The following is a 13243-nucleotide window of genomic DNA, read 5'->3' on the forward strand; positions in this document are numbered from 1 at the left end:
ACACACACACACACACATACACACACACATATCTATACAGCTAATAATAATGACAGCTACTAGTAACTGAAGATGTACTGTAGGCCAAGCACTGTGCATCTCTTTGAAGCCCCATGCTGACTCGTTAGCGTATGTATCATTATTCCCATTCCTGTCGCTAGTAATGTGCCCAAGAGCTGCCACCAAGTGGCAGGAACCAGGTCCCAGTTCCGTTTCCCTGACTGGGAAGCATTTTTCCACTGCACCACATTGCCTCCCAGCTACCTGGTGATAAAAAGCAAGCCATGCCAACCAAACTCCCACTGAAGAACCTCCTCCATTAAAACAAAAGCCAGCCATCTACTAAGTTCATTTGAAACTGATTAAAAGAGTTGTCCCAATTACTAAAACTGTGTGACCAACAGACAAGATGATCTCTAAAATCTCCTTCAGTTTTAACATCCTAGGATTCTAATTTCCACTGTCCACTTTTCATTCTTCTATATGTAATAAAAATAGGAAGAGTACAAACTTCAAAAAGAAGTAGAACCCATTTTGATTTTATTAAAAATATGTTTCTGAAGCATAATTTTAGGGCCAATAAAATCCTTCATGTGAATTAAGTTTAAAATGGTCATAAAAGAAAATAAAAATAGTAAATTAAACTATTTTACAATTATTTTAAACTAACATGTAATAAAAAAACTGATTTAACAGATTATTTGAAATACAATGGTCCTATAAGATGATAGAGGAGAATAAATATTATGTTCGACTTCAGATTAAAAAATAATAGTAATAATAAACAAGTGCCCACTTAGTTAACAAGGAATATGCTTTATTTAAGTAGATTGTAATGCCTGGTCAAAAAATATATATTTATTAATTCCAAACTACTAATGCTATCACTTCAACTTTTCTTTTTTAACAACTATTGACTAAATTATAATTTTTGCTTACATTATTTTCATAGAAGATTGGGTAATATGCACATTAAATGGAAGCATGTGTTAAATATTCAGGCTAAACATGGTAGTCCCCGTTAAATCTTAGATCTTAGTAGATTTTTCCTTTTTTGAAAAGAAATTGAATTCTGGAATGCTTTCCCATCACTGCTGTTGATACAGGCCAATAGAGGTATCCCATGACAAGCATTTCTGCAGTTGTACCTTCAATCTTCCAAGAAAGGAGTCTAAGGACTTTCATATATTGAAAAGAAATAGAAATTAAGATAAAAAGGAAATAGAGATTTTAAAAAACACACACACAAAACTAAGTCACATTATGAAATGAAAATTTAAAAATCCTTACCTGGAGTTTTCTAAAAAGAAAATACTTTGTACTGGGTAAGAATAGACATAGAACACCAGACAAAAGGCCTCTTCGTGGTGTGATTCTATGAGGTTCTAGTATTTTTTTAGTCCACATTTTTCTAGTCAAAATCTTTAGCAACATGAGATGTATTGCCTGAAGAGGGCACCCTTTCCTTCAACACCAAAATCTATTTGCTGAACCCCTAATATGTAAACAAACCTGTGGGATAAAAGCACTGTATCAACTTCATTTTCAGGAGCAATGCTGTTTTAAATTAAGTTAAATTTTTAGTCAAACATACATATATATATATAATATATATATATAAAATATATATAAAATATATATAAAATATATATTATATATAAAATATATATAAAATATATATAAAATATATAATATATAAAATATATATAATATATAAAATATATATAAAATAATCTATCCCTAAATCTCTAGGTCTTCAGTTCTTTGGGCCATAACTCGCATCCCTAGATGTCTTTCGTATATATGGACTGCTAAACTTGTGGGAGTTATTTATATCCTATTGCTCAAAGTCATCGCCAAGGTCTGATTTTTCACAAAAAAATTCCAACCTCTGGCATAAATGGGTTAAAAACAGCCTTAGTGATGTAGAGCTGATAAACATAAAATCCACCCAATTCAAGTGCATGAAACAATGATTTAAGTAAATTTATAGAACTGTGCAATCATTGACATGAACTACTCAGGAAACATTTTCATCAGCACAGTAAGATCTGTCATGCTCATTCACAGTCATGATCCTTGTTGTCTCTTTGGGTGGCTGAAGGTCCCAAGTGTTGCAATGCTATAAAAATNAAATATATATAATATATAAAATATATAAAAAATATATATAAAATATATATAATATATATAAAATATATAAAAAATATATATATAAAAAATATATTTATAAGCGTATATTATTTATATAAATAACACAGTTTAAAGCATGAGAAGAAAAAGGACTCCTGTATGCCCAGGATTAAATTTAGGAAACAGAAAAATTCCAGTAACTTGGAAGTTCCCATACGCTTCTCCCAGTGTACCTTCGTCTCTCATCCTTAAGGGAATCACTTTTCTGAATTCTGTTTTTACAATTCCCTTGCCTTTCTTTAAGTTTTGGGGTTTTTTGTTTGTTTGTTTTGAGATAGCTGGAGTTCAGTGGCATGATCTCAGCTCACTACAGCCTCTGCCTCCTGGGTTCAAGCAATTCTTGTGCCTTAGCCTCCAGAGTAGCTGGGATTACAGGTGTGAGCCACCACGCCCGGCTAATTTTTGTATTTTTAGTAGAAATGGGGTTTCATCACGTTGGTCAGGCTGGTCTCAAACTCCTAACCTTAAGCAATCTGCCCGCCTCGGCCTCCCAAAGTTGCAGGGATTACAGGTGCAGGGATCACAGGCTTCCCAAAGTGCTGGGATTACAGGGTGCGCCCGGCCTCTTTATAGTTTTATTAGCTATGTATTGTTTAATTTTGCCTTCTTTAACCTTACTATAACTGTATCAGGCTGTATGAATTCTTCTGTGACTTCCTTTTTGGATCAATATTAAGTGATTCAGATCCAATCATACTGATACATGTATCACACTGATACTGGTACATGCATTTTTGGCACCATGCAGTGTTCCATTCTATGACTATATCACAAATTATTACTTATTACCTATGCTTCCGTAGTAGACTTTTTGTTTTGTGGCTGTCACAGGTAACACTGCTGCGAACTGTTATGCATGAGCCTGGCAGCACACATACACAACAGTTCCCTTAAGACAGAGACGGGCAAAGCATGACTCCCACAGGACAAACCCAGCCCACTGCCTGTTTTGGTATGGCCCACAGCTAAGAGTAATGGGTATAAAAATAGGAAAAGGAAGAGAAGAATGTTTTGTGACATGTCAAAATTAAATGAAATTTAAATTTTCGTATCTACAAATGAAGTTTCATTGAACACAAACACACCTAGTCACTGACATGTTGTCTATGGAACAGATCTTTGGAAGCCCAAAACTTTTATAACAGTATCTGGGCTTTTACAGAAAATGTTGGCGGATCCCTGCTGTAGGTTAAAAATGCTCTAAGATGGACATTTGTGTTTCAGGTGTAGAAGGGAGAGAGAGTGAACAGGGAGAGGGGCTTTTGTCTGTTGGTCTCCCTGGACTGAAGAGAGGGAGAATAGAAACCCAAGACTAGGATTCTCAAAATGGTTTATTACCCAGAACTCTGTCTGGGTCAGTCAAGAACCATTTCCAAACAAGGAGATGGAGAGAAGGCTTCCTAAAGGAAGACTTTCTGTCCCAGAGGAATTGAGCCACAAGAAGAACAATGAGACCAACTCTGTCTCACTGACTCCACTGGGCAGCAATGAAGTCTGCTCCCCAAGAATCCATTACCTCCAATATGGTTTGGCTCTGTGTCCCCACCCAAACCTCATCTCCATTTGTAATCCCCATGATCCCCATGTGTTGAGGGCAGGATCTGGTGGGAGGTGATTGGATCATGAGGCTGGTTTCCCCCATGCTGTTCTTGTGATAGTAAGTGAGTTGTCACTAGATCTGATGGCTTTATAAGGCGTTCTTCCCGCTTCACTCCTTCACTGTCTCTCGCCTGCCACCATGTAAGATGTGCCTTTGCTACCCCTTTGCCTTCAACCATTATTGTAAGTTTCCTGAGGCCTCCAAAGAGGTTTTCTTTATAAATTACCCAGTCTGAGGTATTTCTTTATAGCAGTGTCAAAACGGACTAAAACACCTCCACTTTTTAAAATCCGAACACCTCCATTTGTATTACATATGGTGTGTGGGTTTTGACAAGGTCGTGGTATCATCTATGGGATTTTCTTTTCTCTGCAAATCATCAAGTATAAGAAGAAACAATGGGGCTCTGAGCCTTGCTATAATTTACAGTGAACAAATAGGTATCATCAAATCAGTTTCTAGCCATTCTGTCTCAAGTGGAAACGCTCAGATTTCACACTGTGAATACACGTTTACAACCCTTACAGGTGGGCCTACAGGCCTGATTCACTACAACATTGTCTGCCACAACTGTCTCCCACCCTGTTCACCCGACCAACCCACTCCTGCCTTTTCACTCAAACAACTCCTGCTTCTTGCAGAGGCTGAGACTGCCCCACCACCACCACTTTTTTTTTTTCATTTACATGTATCAAGCCTCATAGTTTATGTTCATGAATTGTCTGTATATCTCTATATTTTATCCCTGTACCCTTTTGATGTATAAAAGTAGTTTGAAACTCACTGTTTCCTTATGGTAAGTGACTGAGATGCTGCCACAGGACCTGAGACACTGATGAATGGTGCTATTTTGGATTTTATTTTATTTATTTATTTTTTCCTTTTAGATGGAGTCTTTCTCTGTCACCCAGCCTGGAGTGTGGAGTGCAGTGGCATGATCTTGGCTCACTGCAGCCTCTGCCTCCTGGGTTCAAGCAATTCTCCTGCCTCCTGAGTAGCTGAGATTACAGGCATGCACCACCACACCTGGCTAATTCTTGTATTTTTTTAAGAGACCAAGTTTCACCATGTTGGCCAGGCTGGTTTCTAACTCATGACCTCAGGTGACCTGCCCACCTCAGCCTCCCAAAGTGCTGGGATTACAGGCATGAGCCTCCACGCCTGGCCTATTTTGGATTTTCAACATGCTCCTTGGCAAGGTAGCCCCGAAGGAGTTATCTTTTCCTTCCACTTTCTAAGAAGGTATTGGTACTCTGTTTCCCTGGATATTGTTCTCTAGACTGGATTGACTTGTTTTCCTCATGTCTTCAGTGCAGCTTTCTTCCTCAGTGGTGTAGGCTGAGTGAATGCTGCCATAGTGTGTGAGAGACTAGTGTCTCACTGGCTGGCACTTACAGACATGCAGTCACAGTAGCGTGGATAACACTCATGGACGTGCAGTGACAGCAGCAGGGGCAATCACAAAACTGTAATTTACTTACCAAATCTCTTCTTTTCCATCACCTTGCCTGCCTGTTTAGATAAAGAAAAACAATAATTTTAACGGGATTTTGAGGTGTCTCTTTGGATCCTTATTGTTTGAAAAGGTATTGGGGATGGGGGGAGGCAAACTCTTTTTAAATAAATTCCCTCTGGAAAAAAAATCCAAAACACTGGCATCTGAGTAGGAATATGAAAATTACACCTTTTCCAAAAATTAAGTTGGAAAAAATGTCTTTACAAAATAAGAATAATTTTTGAAAGTAGAGCACTCTTTTTTATTGGCAGTTTTGATAAGCAAGGCATAGATTTTACATCTTTGTCCTTGCTCCCCCTGAAATGGGATAAACAAAAATAAAATACCATCTATTCATGGAATGTTGTTGTGTTAGCCAGTCTAAAGCCCATCCTATTTTTTATGTAGCCATTTTTCAGCTCTTCCTTTGACAGGGCAGGCCTTGTTTGGAATTGTTCTGCTTCTGACTATTAAATATCTGTAAACCAAAAACAAAATTCTAAGCCCCACCCACCCCCCCAACCATCTGAATGGACTTCCTCCTCAGCCAGGGCACTCTCAAATTTATCCTGAAAGACTGGTTCAGGCAGTGATGGGAAGTGGGGGATAAACAGGCCTCATTATATCCCTCCAGCTTTAACATCAACACAGACCTTAAGTCTGAAAAGAAACATTTACGATCTATTCTCTCTGAATCCTGCTACCTGTAGGCTTCATCTGCACACTAAACTTTGGTCTCCACAACCTCTTTCAACCAATTACCAATCAGAAACTTTTTAAATCTACCTATAACCTGGAAACCCCCACCTTCCCGCACGCTTCAAGTTTCCCCACCTGTCTGGACCGGACCAGTGTATATGTTAAATATATTTTATTGACGTCTCGTGTGTCCCTGAAATGTGTAAAATCAAGCTGTGCTTGGTTTTACCAACCACCTTGGGCACATGTTCTCAGGATCTTCTGAAGATTTATTCTTATGTGCAGAATAAATCTCTTCAAAGATTTTAGAGTTTGACTCTTTTCTTTTCTTTCTTTTCTTTTTTTCTTTTTTGAGACAGAGTCTTACTGTGTTGCCCAGGCTGGAGTGCAGTGGCACGATCTCATCTCACTGCAACCTCCACCTCCCAGGTTCAAGTAATTCTTTTGCCTCAGCCTCCTGAGTAGCTAGGACTACAGGTGTGCACCACCACATCCGGCTAATTTTTATATTTTTGATACAGACAAGGTTTCACCATGTTGGCCAGGCTGGTCTTGAACTCTTGACCTCAGATGATCCACCTGTCTCAGCCTACCAAAGTGCAGGGATTACAGGTGTGAGCCATCTCACTCGGCCAAGTTTGACTCTTTGTCAACACACCGATGACCCGTGCACTGCATGTCTTCGTTCTCTTCTCTTTCCCCCATTGGCCTGAGTTTCTTGTGCATTCCTCCTCTCTTTCCTTTGTTAGAATAGGTACATCAGCTGTGCAAATAGAGAAAAAAAAAACAGTATTCCGCACGTGTGGCATTTAGTATAGAGTTGCAGTTGTGCACTGCAGAAAATGTGGGCTTTTGTAACAACATGATCTTTACTGATGCACTCATGACAAGTACCCAGTGTATTTTAGCTATTTTAGTAGTATTTGTTCAATAAATATGCAAGCTGTACGGTAAAGATAAATAAATAAATACGTAAGACAGAAATACCAAAACATGGAGTAGGTGCTTTCTTTCTTTTTTCTTTTGAGACAGGGTCTCACTCTGTCACCCAGGCTGGAGTGCAGTGGTGCCATCTTGCTCACTGCAGCCTTAACCTCCTGGGCTTAAGTGATTCTCCCACCTCCACCTCCTGAGTAGCTGGGACCACAGGGACAGGCCACCATATCCAGCTAATTTTTGTTTTATAGTTTTTTGGGAGGTTATTTTGTTTTGTTTTTGTAGAGACAGGGTGATGTGGTTTGGCTGTGTACCCACCAAAATCTCATCTTGAATTGTAGCTCCCATAATTCCCATGTGTTGTGGGACATACCCAGTGGGAGATAATTTAATCATGGGGGCATTTTCCCCATACTCTTCTCATGGTAGTGAATAAGTCTCCTGAGATCTGATGATTTTATTAGCAGTTTCTCCTTTCACTTGACTCTCATTCTCTCTTGCATGCCACCATGTAAGACGTGCCTTTTGTTTTCCGCCATGATTGGGAGGCTTCCCCAACAACGTGGAACTGTGAGTCCATTAAACCTCTTTTCTTTTATAAATTACCTAGTCTTGAGTATGTCTTTATCAACAGCTTACAAACAGACTAATACGCAGGGTTTCACCCTGTTGCCTGGGCTGGTCTCATATTCCTGGACTCAGACGATGCTCCCACCTCAGCCTTCCAAAGTGCTGAGATTACAGATGTGAGCCACCATGCCCAGTCCTGCACATTTTTTATTTCCCTTGATTTCCAAAGTGACTCTACACACATATATTCCCATCATTCTCAATATATGAGCATTCTCAATGTTTTCATGGTATATGCAGAAAAAACAGATCAGCTATAGAAATAAAGAAACTACTCTTTTGCGTACCTAGGAGTTGTGGTGGAAATTTCTAACACTTTTGCTGTACCTACAATAAACTATTAATAATAATTATGACTGTATGTTGGCTAATGTTGTATAACTTTCCTTAGTTTAAGCCCATCAGTAGACAGGGTCCTGGAATGCTGATGTTGTCTAGACAACATCCTCTTATGATATCTTGATCAAGGCCATGGCCTGGGGTGCCCAGCTCCTCCATATAGAGGGATTTCATCTGTCTGAGCCCATCCATGGGCCCTACAAAACCAGGATGGTACCAAGTGAATTGAGTGTAATTGGTGCAACTCGCATGTGTTTGTGAATTTGTCCTACAACCCCCTGCTTCTGAGACCTAAAATGAGCTCTAAAGCTTACTTCAGGCCGGGCGCGGTGGCTCAAGCCTGTAATCCCAGCACTTTGGGAGGCCGAGACGGGTGGATCACGAGGTCAAGAGATCGTGACCATCCTGGCTAACGCGGTGAAACCCCGTCTCTACTAAAAAACATACCAAAAACTAGCCAGGCGAGGTGGCGGGCGCCTGTAGTCCCAGCTACTCGAGAGGCTGAGGCAGGAGAATGGCGCAAACCCGGGAGGTGGAGCTTGCAGTGAGCTGAGATCCGGCCACTGCACTCCAGCCTGGGCGACAGAGCGAGACTCTGTCTCAAAAAAAAAAAAAGCTTAATTCAGAGCTTATTTTCCAGGCTGCCCACGTGATAACTGAAGAGTTTTCATACAGCAAGTATGCCAGCAAATAATTTACTATCTACGATGTGTTCTGTTCTAGGGTTTGAAAAAAAGGGAAGCAGGCATCCATTAAATAAAAAAGTGCCAAAAACTCAAATACTATAAAAAGGAAACCCCTTTTATATTTAATACAAAATAATTACAGTGTATTAAGAAAGAAAATACCAGATTCAGTTAAGTGTGTCAGTGCTTTAACCTATTCTAATTCTACTTTCTCATATTAATTGAGAGAAAGGTAGGCCAGGCGCGGTGGCTCATGCCTGTAATCCCAACACTTTGGGAGGCCAAAAAGGGTGGATTACCTGAGGTCAGTAGTTCAAGACCATCCTGGCCAACATGGCGAAACCCCATCTCTACTAAAAATACAAAAGTTAGCTGAGGGTGGTGGTGTGCACCTGTAATCCCAGCTTCCTGGGAGGCTGAAGTAGGAGAATAACTTGAATCCAGGAGGTGGAGGTTGCAGTGAGCTGAGATTGCACCATTGCACTCCAACTTGGGTGACAAGAGTGAAACTCCATCTCCAAAAAAAAAAAAAAAAAAAAAAGGTTGAGAGAAGGGTAGTATTTAAAAGAGGTTAGGCTTATGGCAGTGGAAAACCCAATGTATCTGGCACCTAGAGGGTGTTTTTGTTTTTAAATCTTTGCTCTCTCATATGACAAAAATATTTTCTATAAATATCCTGTAATAGTTATATTTGTTTTCTTGATTTTATAGTTTAAAAACCATTATCAATAAAAAAGATGAATATGATTCCATTGTAAAGGCATTTATTCAAACACACTAAAATGATTCACATAACAACTCAAATTTGCATTTTACCAAAGAGAAATATCACACCTCATAGCTTCTATGTGTCATTGTTTTAACATTTAAACACACATAAAAACTCGAAGTGATCATAGAGAATGAAGGAGAGGAAGTAACTTGCAGTTTGTTTCTTCTCTTTACAGTCGTGGTTTCATTATTGTTCATTGTGAATCTGCTATTTTAATGCAGGAATACTAATACCACAGGGCTTGGAGAAGTGAACTATGCCCCGAGTGCTCTCTACTAATTCTGAACTCTTACAGCTTACCCTAGAGATGAATGTGTGGGCTGCTGCAGCCTGTGTGTTGCCGATTGTTTGTATAAATCTGGTAGTTCTCTTAATTAATTTCCATGTAGAATCCAACATTGATTAAAGATTTAGTTATACAAATGTACTAAATTGATGTTTACATAGCTCTAGCTAGGAATAGAGACAGAGCTAGAGATAGAAACAGATTACTAAAACTTACCAGTAACCGCAGCACGTAGAATTGTGGTGTCCACAATGGTAACTACTACCCACGTGGCAGCTATCAAGCTCTTGAAAGGAGGCTAGTCTGAATTGACAATGGTAATGTAAAATACTCAAAAGATGTCAAAGGCTTAATATGATAAAAAGAATATAAAATATCTGTTGTTTTAAGCTGCAAAGCTTTAAGATAATTTGTTATCTAGAAAACTAATACAGTAAAAGAGGAAAATGAGATATTCCAAGATACTCATAAACTGTTTTCTTAGTATTCTCTTAATATTTATATTAGTTTTTATTAGCTTGGCCAACACTTAATTTTCAACGGACGTTACTCATATAAAACAATTAGTTTTAAATATTTACAATGTAAACCAAAGATATGTTTTAGTTCTAGAGATGGATGGGTATTGATTGCACAACAATGTGAATGTATTGAATGCCACAGAACTGTACATTTTTTTTAAAAGGTTAAAATGGTAAATTTAATATAACATATTTTACTACAATAAAAAGGAGATGTTTTTAATAGTTAAAAATTTTCAGAGAAAAGAATAGTATTATACTGAATAATACAAGTGAATAGTCATTAGTACAAGAAAAATTGCTTTTTATTATTACTGTTCCAGAAAGCCTTTATGGCTTAAAAGAGGACTGTAGAATTAATAACTGAATTATGAGCTATTTGGTGCCTGTATAAGTTGTTCTTTTACAAAAGCCTTTGAAATAACAGCTTAACAGCTTTCCTGTCTGTCTCAAAGTCTAATACTTTCATCCAAAAGGAAGTCTTTAATATCTGAATGACAATGTGGTTATGTATGAGAATAGGTATCATGTGTAATAACATAAAACTCCAGGAGAAAAATCCCTTACGAAGAGTAGTCCATTCACTTTCTTTAATGTAAAATGAATATTTTAAAATATGATGCTAAAAACATGCTATATATGAGGTGAATATTAACAAAAACCTCAGATATGTGGATTATTGATGAGGGTAAAGTAACTGCAGTTTGAATATATAAAGGATCTGTAGGTATGCTCAATGCACAGCTATCAGCTACTGTTCTCCACTTTATCTAGCCAAGCCAGTGTTCCCAAGCCTTGCTCACCACCAGAATCAGAACGGAACATCTTGACAAATGCCTAAGCTGTACCCCATAAAGTCCAAAGGTCTAACCATAGCTCAGGCTTTGAGAGACAGAGAGAGAGAGAAACAGAGAGATCAGGGTTGGGGAGATGGTTCTTTGTCTGTTTTTTCAGGTCCCCAGGTTATTTTGAACTAGGAAGCCAATGGCTTTTTTTCTGTCCGCTGGAAATCTCAAGCAAATACCTGGGATTTGTGTATTCTTGATTCACATGGTAATTTCTGAACTTTTTTTTTTTTTTTTTTTTTTTGAGACGAAGTCTCGCTCTGTCTCCAGGCTGAAGTGCAGTGGCGCGATCCCAACCTCCCAAAGTGCTGGGATTACAGGCATGAGCCACCGCGCCCGGCAGATTTCTGAACTTTCTTACTTTCTTCTTGGAAGCATTTGAGAAAGCTGATAATTCGTCCTTGAAACACTTGACCCACTTGGCTTCCAAGACACCACACTCTGTTTTTCTCCTACAGTTCTGGCTGTGCCTTCTCGGGCACCTCTACAGTTTGGGGTGCCCCAGACCTCAATTCTTGAATAAAGACCAACTGGGCCAAATTAATGTGCAGCCCATTTGATTTCACCTCACAGCCTCTTCTTCAAAACGGATTTTTTTTTTGGTTTTATATTTTTAAATGAAAGTTATACATGTCCATAATTTAAAGAGTTACATAAATTCTAAAAGGCTTGTTAAGAAAAATGGCAGCCTCTACAACTTCGCCATTTCCGATAATGCAACTACATTTCATTCTTTTCAACCAGTTCTTTTGTATTTCCCTCAATGGTTCTGAAGAACATTCTTATACAGATATGCCTTGGATATTTTTATTTATTTTTTTATTTTTTTACTTTTAAACATTATTTATTTCCCACTGTAGGAGATGATTTTACTCTTTATTTTTATTTTTTGAGATGGGGTCTCACTCTATCACACAGGCTGGAGTGCAGTGGCACAATCACGCCTTACTGCAGCCTCAACCTCCCAGGTTTAAGTGATCCTCTCACCTCAGCCTCCCAGGTAGAGGGGACCAGATGCCCAGCTAATTTTTTTTTTTTTTTTGGCAGGGGTGTGGTGGCTCACGCTTATAATCCCAGCACTTTGGGAGGCCAAGGTGGGTGGATCACCTGAGGTAGGGAGTTCAAGACCAGCCTGACCAACACTGTCTCTACTAAAAATACAAAATTAGCCAGGTGTAGTGGTGCATGCCTGTAATCTCAGCTACTAGGGAGACTGAGGCAGGAGAATCGCTTGAAGCTTGAACTCGAGATGTGAAGGTTGTAGTGGGCCGAGATCGTGCCACTATGCTCCAGCCTGGAAAACAAGAGCAAAACTCCATCTCGAAAACAAACAAACAAAAACATTTTGTAGAGATGGGGTCTTCCTGTCTTGCCCAGGCTGGTCCCAAACTCCTGGGCTCAAAGCGTTCCCCCCACCTCGGTCTCCCAAAGTGTTGGGGTTACAGGTGTGAATCACAGTGCCAGGCCTGATTTTACATTTTAAAAAGTACATCTAGACACACACACAAACACTCCTCCCAATGTCTCACCCTCCCACTATGTTGTAAGTTTGGTTAGATCGATATTCAGTGTTTCTATTTTATGCCCGTGTAAAATGGAAACACTGTTGGCAGCTAAATCAAAAAATCATATATTACTTATTTTCCTTTCCTGACAATTTGTTTCTCTAGAACTTATATAATTGCCTTTTTAAAAGGGTGCCTAAATTTCTAATATCTAATGCTAATTTATTCCCAACTTTTCCTCCAGTTGAGCCAATCTCCTCTCAGTGCTTTCAAACCCATCAGGTGTTCTACCATTTTGGACTTTTTGAAACTGTCTCTCCTGGTGCTTTCTGACCTGCTCCATCGGGATTAACTGATAGGTCAGCTGCACAGAGGTCATTTCAATGTCTTCCTGTAACATGGTCCTAGAGATACTTTTCATTGTTCTCTTATGAATCACCTGTTTCTCAGATCCCATGCCATCTTCTTGGGTTCACTCCCTCATTTGGCAAGAATGCTTTGAAATTTCATTATCATGTGTCTCAATGTGGGTCTTAGACATATTTCATTGGGTACTCAGAGGGCCCTTTTAATGTGGAAATTTACATCTGGGGATTTTTCTTGAATTATTTCTTTGATGATTCTCTCCCTCCGTTTTCTCTGCTCTCCTTTTCTGCAATTCCAAAATTACTCCTTTGATTTCTCATTTATAAAACATTTTTCTAGGCTGGGTGTGGTGGCTCATGCCTGTAATCCC

The 13243-nt window shown here is 39.0% G+C and overlaps 1 pseudogene; it reads left to right on the top strand.

Annotated features, from left to right (window-relative positions):
- The first annotated feature begins 3412 nt into the window (after positions 1-3412).
- Positions 3413-5772, top strand: LOC112624293 (annotated as a pseudogene).
- Positions 5773-13243: the final 7471 nt, after the last annotated feature.

Source organism: Theropithecus gelada, chromosome 5 (genome assembly GCF_003255815.1).
Source record: "Theropithecus gelada isolate Dixy chromosome 5, Tgel_1.0, whole genome shotgun sequence".
Taxonomy (NCBI): Eukaryota; Metazoa; Chordata; class Mammalia; order Primates; family Cercopithecidae; genus Theropithecus; species Theropithecus gelada.